Source organism: Grampus griseus (genome assembly GCF_964374135.1).
Source record: "Grampus griseus genome assembly, contig: HAP1_SCAFFOLD_249, whole genome shotgun sequence".
Taxonomy (NCBI): Eukaryota; Metazoa; Chordata; class Mammalia; order Artiodactyla; family Delphinidae; genus Grampus; species Grampus griseus.
The window spans coordinates 27,685-33,612 of record NW_028133204.1 but is presented as its reverse complement, the minus strand read 5'-3'; positions in this window follow the sequence as shown (position 1 = coordinate 33,612).

Below are 5,928 nucleotides of genomic sequence, written 5' to 3'. Positions count from 1 at the left end.
GGATTAGGGGACGGGTGAGGGTCAGGCTTCGGGGAAGGGTTAGGGTTAGGGTTCGGGCTAGGGTTAGGGTTAGGGGACGGGGACGGTTTAGGGTCCAGGTGAGGGTACGACAACGCTTTAGGGGGAGCGTACGTGTGAGGGCGCGGGTCAGTGTCAGCGTACGGGTTAGGATTAGGGGACGGGTGAGGGTCAGGCTTCGGGGAAGGGTTAGGGTTAGGGTTCGGGCTAGGGTTAGGGTTAGGGGACGGGGACGGTTTAGGGTCCAGGTGAGGGTACGACAACGCTTTAGGGGGAGCGTACGTGTGAGGGCGCGGGTCAGTGTCAGCGTACCGGTTAGGATTAGGGGATGGGTGAGGGTCAGGCTTCGGGGAAGGGTTAGGGTTAGGGTTCGGGCTAGGGTTAGGGTTAGGGGACGGGGACGGTTTAGGGTCCAGGTGAGGGTACGACAACGCTTTAGGGGGAGCGTAGGTTTGAGGGCGCGGGTTAGTGTCAGCGTACGGGTTAGGATTAGGGGACGGGTGAGGGTCAGGCTTCGGGGGAGGGTTAGGGTTAGGGTTCGGGCTAGGGTTAGGGGACGGGGACGGTTTAGGGTCCAGGTGAGGGTACGACAACGCTTTAGGGGGAGCGTACGTGTGAGGGCGCGGGTCAGTGTCAGCGTACGGGTTAGGATTAGGGGACGGGTGAGGGTCAGGCTTCGGGGAAGGGTTAGGGTTAGGGTTCGGGCTAGGGTTAGGGTTAGGGGACGGGGACGGTTTAGGGTCCAGGTGAGGGTACGACAACGCTTTAGGGGGAGCGTACGTGTGAGGGCGCGGGTTAGTGTCAGCGTACGGGTTAGGATTAGGGGACGGGTGAGGGTCAGGCTTCGGGGAAGGGTTAGGGTTAGGGTTCGGGCTAGGGTTAGGGTTAGGGGACGGGGACGGTTTAGGGTCCAGGTGAGGGTACGACAACGCTTTAGGGGGAGCTTACGTGTCAGGGCGCGGGTTAGTGTCAGCGTACGGGTTAGGATTAGGGGACGGGTGAGGGTCAGGCTTCGGGGAAGGGTTAGGGTTAGGGTTCGGGCTAGGGTTAGGGTTAGGGGACGGGGACGGTTTAGGGTCCAGGTGAGGGTACGACAACGCTTTAGGGGGAGCGTACGTGTGAGGGCGCGGGTTAGTGTCAGCGTACGGGTTAGGATTAGGGGACGGGTGAGGGTCAGGCTTCGGGGCAGGGTTAGGGTTAGGGTTCGGGCTAGGGTTATGGTTAGGGGACGGGGACGGTTTAGGGTCCAGGTGAGGGTACGGCAACGCTTTAGGGGGAGCGTACGTGTGAGGGCGCGGGTTAGTGTCAGCGTACGGGTTAGGATTAGGGGACGGGTGAGGGTCAGGCTTCGGGGAAGGGTTAGGGTTAGGGTTCGGGCTAGGGTTAGGGTTAGGGGACGGGGACGGTTTAGGGTCCAGGTGAGGGTACGACAACGCTTTAGGGGGAGCGTACGTGTGAGGGCGCGGGTTAGTGTCAGCGTACGGGTTAGGATTAGGGAACGGGTGAGGGTCAGGCTTCGGGGAAGGGTTAGGGTTAGGGTTCGGGCTAGGGTTAGGGTTAGGGGACGGGGACGGTTTAGGGTCCAGGTGAGGGTACGACAACGCTTTAGGGGGAGCGTACGTGTGAGGGTGCGGGTTAGTGTCAGCGTACGGGTTAGGATTAGGGGACGGGTGAGGGTCAGGCTTCGGGGAAGGGTTAGGGTTAGGGTTCGGGCTAGGGTTAGGGTTAGGGGACGGGGACGGTTTAGGGTTCAGGTGAGGGTACGACAACGCTTTAGTGGGAGCGTACGTGTGAGGGCGCGGGTTAGTGTCAGCGTACGGGTTAGGATTAGGGGACGGGTGAGGGTCAGGCTTCGGGGAAGGTTTAGGGTTAGGGTTCGGGCTAGGGTTAGGGTTAGGGGACGGGGACGGTTTAGGGTCCAGGTGAGGGTACGACAACGCTTTAGGGGGAGCTTACGTGTCAGGGCGCGGGTTAGTGTCAGCGTACGGGTTAGGATTAGGGGACGGGTGAGGGTCAGGCTTCGGGGAAGGGTTAGGGTTAGGGTTCGGGCTAGGGTTAGGGTTAGGGGACGGGGACGGTTTAGGGTCCAGGAGAGGGTACGACAACGCTTTAGGGGGAGCGTACGTGTGATGGCGCGGGTTAGTGTCAGCGTACAGGTTAGGATTAGGGGACGGGTGAGGGTCACGCTTCGGGGAAGGGTTAGGGTTAGGGTTCGGGCTAGGGTTAGGGTTAGGGTTAGGGGACGGTTTAGGGTCCAGGTGAGGGTACGACAACGCTTTAGGGGGAGCGTACGTGTGAGGGCGCGGGTTAGTGTCAGCGTACGGGTTAGGATTAGGGGACGGGTGAGGGTCAGGCTTCGGGGAAGGGTTAGGGTTAGGGTTCGGGCTAGGGTTAGGGTTAGGGGACGGGGACGGTTTAGGGTCCAGGTGAGGGTACGACAAAGCTTTAGGGGGAGCGTACGTGTGAGGGCGCGGGTTAGTGTCAGCGTACGGGTTAGGATTAGGGGACGGGTGAGGGTCAGGCTTCGGGGAAGGGTTAGGGTTAGGGTTCGGGCTAGGGTTAGGGTTAGGGGACGGGGACGGTTTAGGGTCCAGGTGAGGGTACGACAACGCTTTAGGGGGAGCGTAGGTTTGAGGGCGCGGGTTAGTGTCAGCGTACGGGTTAGGATTAGGGGACGGGTGAGGGTCAGGCTTCGGGGGAGGGTTAGGGTTAGGGTTCGGGCTAGGGTTAGGGGACGGGGACGGTTTAGGGTCCAGGTGAGGGTACGACAACGCTTTAGTGGGAGCGTACGTGTGAGGGCGCGGGTCAGTGTCAGCGTACGGGTTAGGATTAGGGGACGGGTGAGGGTCAGGCTTCGGGGAAGGGTTAGGGTTAGGGTTCGGGCTAGGGTTAGGGTTAGGGGACGGGGACGGTTTAGGGTCCAGGTGAGGGTACGACAACGCTTTAGGGGGAGCGTACGTGTGAGGGCGCGTGTTAGTGTCAGCGTACGGGTTAGGATTAGGGGACGGGTGAGGGTCAGGCTTCGGGGAAGGGTTAGGGTTAGGGTTCGGGCTAGGTTTAGGGTTAGGGGACGGGGACGGTTTAGGGTCCAGGTGAGGGTACGACAACGTTTTAGGGGGAGCGTACGTGTGAGGGCGCGGGTTAGTGTCAGCGTACGGGTTAGGATTAGGGGACAGGTGAGGGTCAGGCTTCGGGGCAGGGTTAGGGTTAGGGTTCGGGCTAGGGTTAGGGTTAGGGGACGGGGACGGTTTAGGGTCCAGGTGAGGGTACGACAACGCTTTAGGGGGAGCGTACGTGTGAGGGCGCGGGTTAGTGTCAGCGTACGGGTTAGGATTAGGGGACGGGTGAGGGTCAGGCTTCGGGGCAGGGTTAGGGTTAGGGTTCGGGCTAGGGTTAGGGTTAGGGGACGGGGACGGTTTAGGGTCCAGGTGAGGGTACGAGAACGCTTTAGGGGGAGCGTACGTGTGAGGGCGCGGGTTAGTGTCAGCGTACGGGTTAGGATTAGGGGACGGGTGAGGGTCAGGCTTCGGGGAAGGGTTAGGGTTAGGGTTCGGGCTAGGGCTAGGGTTAGGGGACGGGGACGGTTTAGGGTCCAGGTGAGGGTACGACAACGCTTTAGGGGGAGCGTACGTGTGAGGGCGCGGGTTAGTGTCAGCGTACGGGTTAGGATTAGGGGACGGGTGAGGGTCAGGCTTCGGGGAAGGGTTAGGGTTAGGGTTCGGGCTAGGGTTAGGGTTAGGGGACGGGGACGGTTTAGGGTCCAGATGAGGGTACGACAATGCTTTAGGGGGAGCGTACGTGTGAGGGCGCGGGTTAGTGTCAGCGTACGGGTTAGGATTAGGGGACGGGTGAGGGTCAGGCTTCGGGGAAGGGTTAGGGTTAGGGTTCGGGCTAGGGTTAGGGTTAGGGGACGGGGACGGTTTAGGGTCCAGGTGAGGGTACGACAACGCTTTAGGGGGAGCGTACGTGTGAGGGCGCGGGTTAGTGTCAGCGTACGGGTTAGGATTAGGGGACGGGTGAGGGTCAGGCTTCGGGGCAGGGTTAGGGTTAGGGTTCGGGCTAGGGTTAGGGTTAGGGGACGGGGACGGTTTAGGGTCCAGTTGAGGGTACGACAACGCTTTAGGGGGAGCGTACGTGTGAGGGCGCGGGTTAGTGTCAGCGTACGGGTTAGGATTAGGGGACGGGTGAGGGTCAGGCTTCGGGGCAGGGTTAGGGTTAGGGTTCGGGCTAGGGTTAGGGTTAGGGGACGGGGACGGTTTAGGGTCCAGGTGAGGGTACGACAACGCTTTAGGGGGAGCGTACGTGTCAGGGCGCGGGTTAGTGTCAGCGTACGGGTTAGGATTAGGGGACGGGTGAGGGTCAGGCTTCGGGAAAGGGTTAGGGTTAGGGTTCGGGCTAGGGTTAGGGTTAGGGGACGGGGACGGTTTAGGGTCCAGGTGAGGTTACGACAACGCTTTAGGGGGAGCGCACGTGTGAGGGCGCGGGTTAGTGTCAGCGTACGGGTTAGGATTAGGGGACGGGTGAGGGTCAGGCTTCGGGGCAGGGTTAGGGTTAGGGTTCGGGCTAGGGTTAGGGTTAGGGGACGGGGACGGTTTAGGGTCCAGGTGAGGGTACGACAACGCTTTAGGGGGAGCGTACGTGTGAGGGCGCGTGTTAGTGTCAGCGTACGGGTTAGGATTAGGGGACGGGTGAGGGTCAGGCTTCGGGGCAGGGTTAGGGTTAGGGTTCGGGCTAGGGTTAGGGTTAGGGGACGGGGACGGTTTAGGGTCCAGGTGAGGGTACGACAACGCTTTAGGGGGAGCGTACGTGTGAGGGCGCGGGTTAGTGTCAGCGTACGGGTTAGGATTAGGGGACGGGTGAGGGTCAGGCTTCGGGGAAGGGTTAGGGTTAGGGTTCGGGCTAGGATTAGGGTTAGGGGACGGGGACGGTTTAGGGTCCAGGTGAGGGTACGACAACGCTTTAGGGGGAGCGTACGTGTGAGAGCGCAGGTTAGTGTCAGCGTACGGGTTAGGATTAGGGGACGGGTGAGGGTCAGGCTTCGGGGCAGGGTTAGGGTTAGGGTTCGGGCTAGGGTTAGGGTTAGGGGACGGGGACGGTTTAGGGTCCAGGTGAGGGTACGACAACGCTTTAGGGGGAGCGTACGTGTGAGGGCGCGGGTTAGTGTCAGCGTACGGGTTAGGATTAGGGGACGGGTGAGGGTCAGGCTTCGGGGCAGGGTTAGGGTTAGGGTTCGGGCTAGGGTTAGGGTTAGGGGACGGGGACGGTTTAGGGTCCAGTTGAGGGTACGACAACGCTTTAGGGGGAGCGTACGTGTGAGGGCGCGGGTTAGTGTCAGCGTACGGGTTAGGATTAGGGGACGGGTGAGGGTCAGGCTTCGGGGCAGGGTTAGGGTTAGGGTTCGGGCTAGGGTTAGGGTTAGGGGACGGGGACGGTTTAGGGTCCAGGTGAGGGTACGACAACGCTTTAGGGGGAGCGTACGTGTCAGGGCGCGGGTTAGTGTCAGCGTACGGGTTAGGATTAGGGGACGGGTGAGGGTCAGGCTTCGGGGAAGGGTTAGGGTTAGGGTTCGGGCTAGGGTTAGGGTTAGGGGACGGGGACGGTTTAGGGTCCAGGTGAGGTTACGACAACGCTTTAGGGGGAGCGCACGTGTGAGGGCGCGGGTTAGTGTCAGCGTACGGGTTAGGATTAGGGGACGGGTGAGGGTCAGGCTTCGGGGCAGGGTTAGGGTTAGGGTTCGGGCTAGGGTTAGGGTTAGGGGACGGGGACGGTTTAGGGTCCAGGTGAGGGTACGACAACGCTTTAGGGGGAGCGTACGTGTGAGGGCGCGGGTTAGTGTCAGCGTACGGGTTAGGATTAGGGGACGGGTGAGGGTCAGGCTTCGGGGCAGGGTTAGGGTTAGGGTTCGGGCTA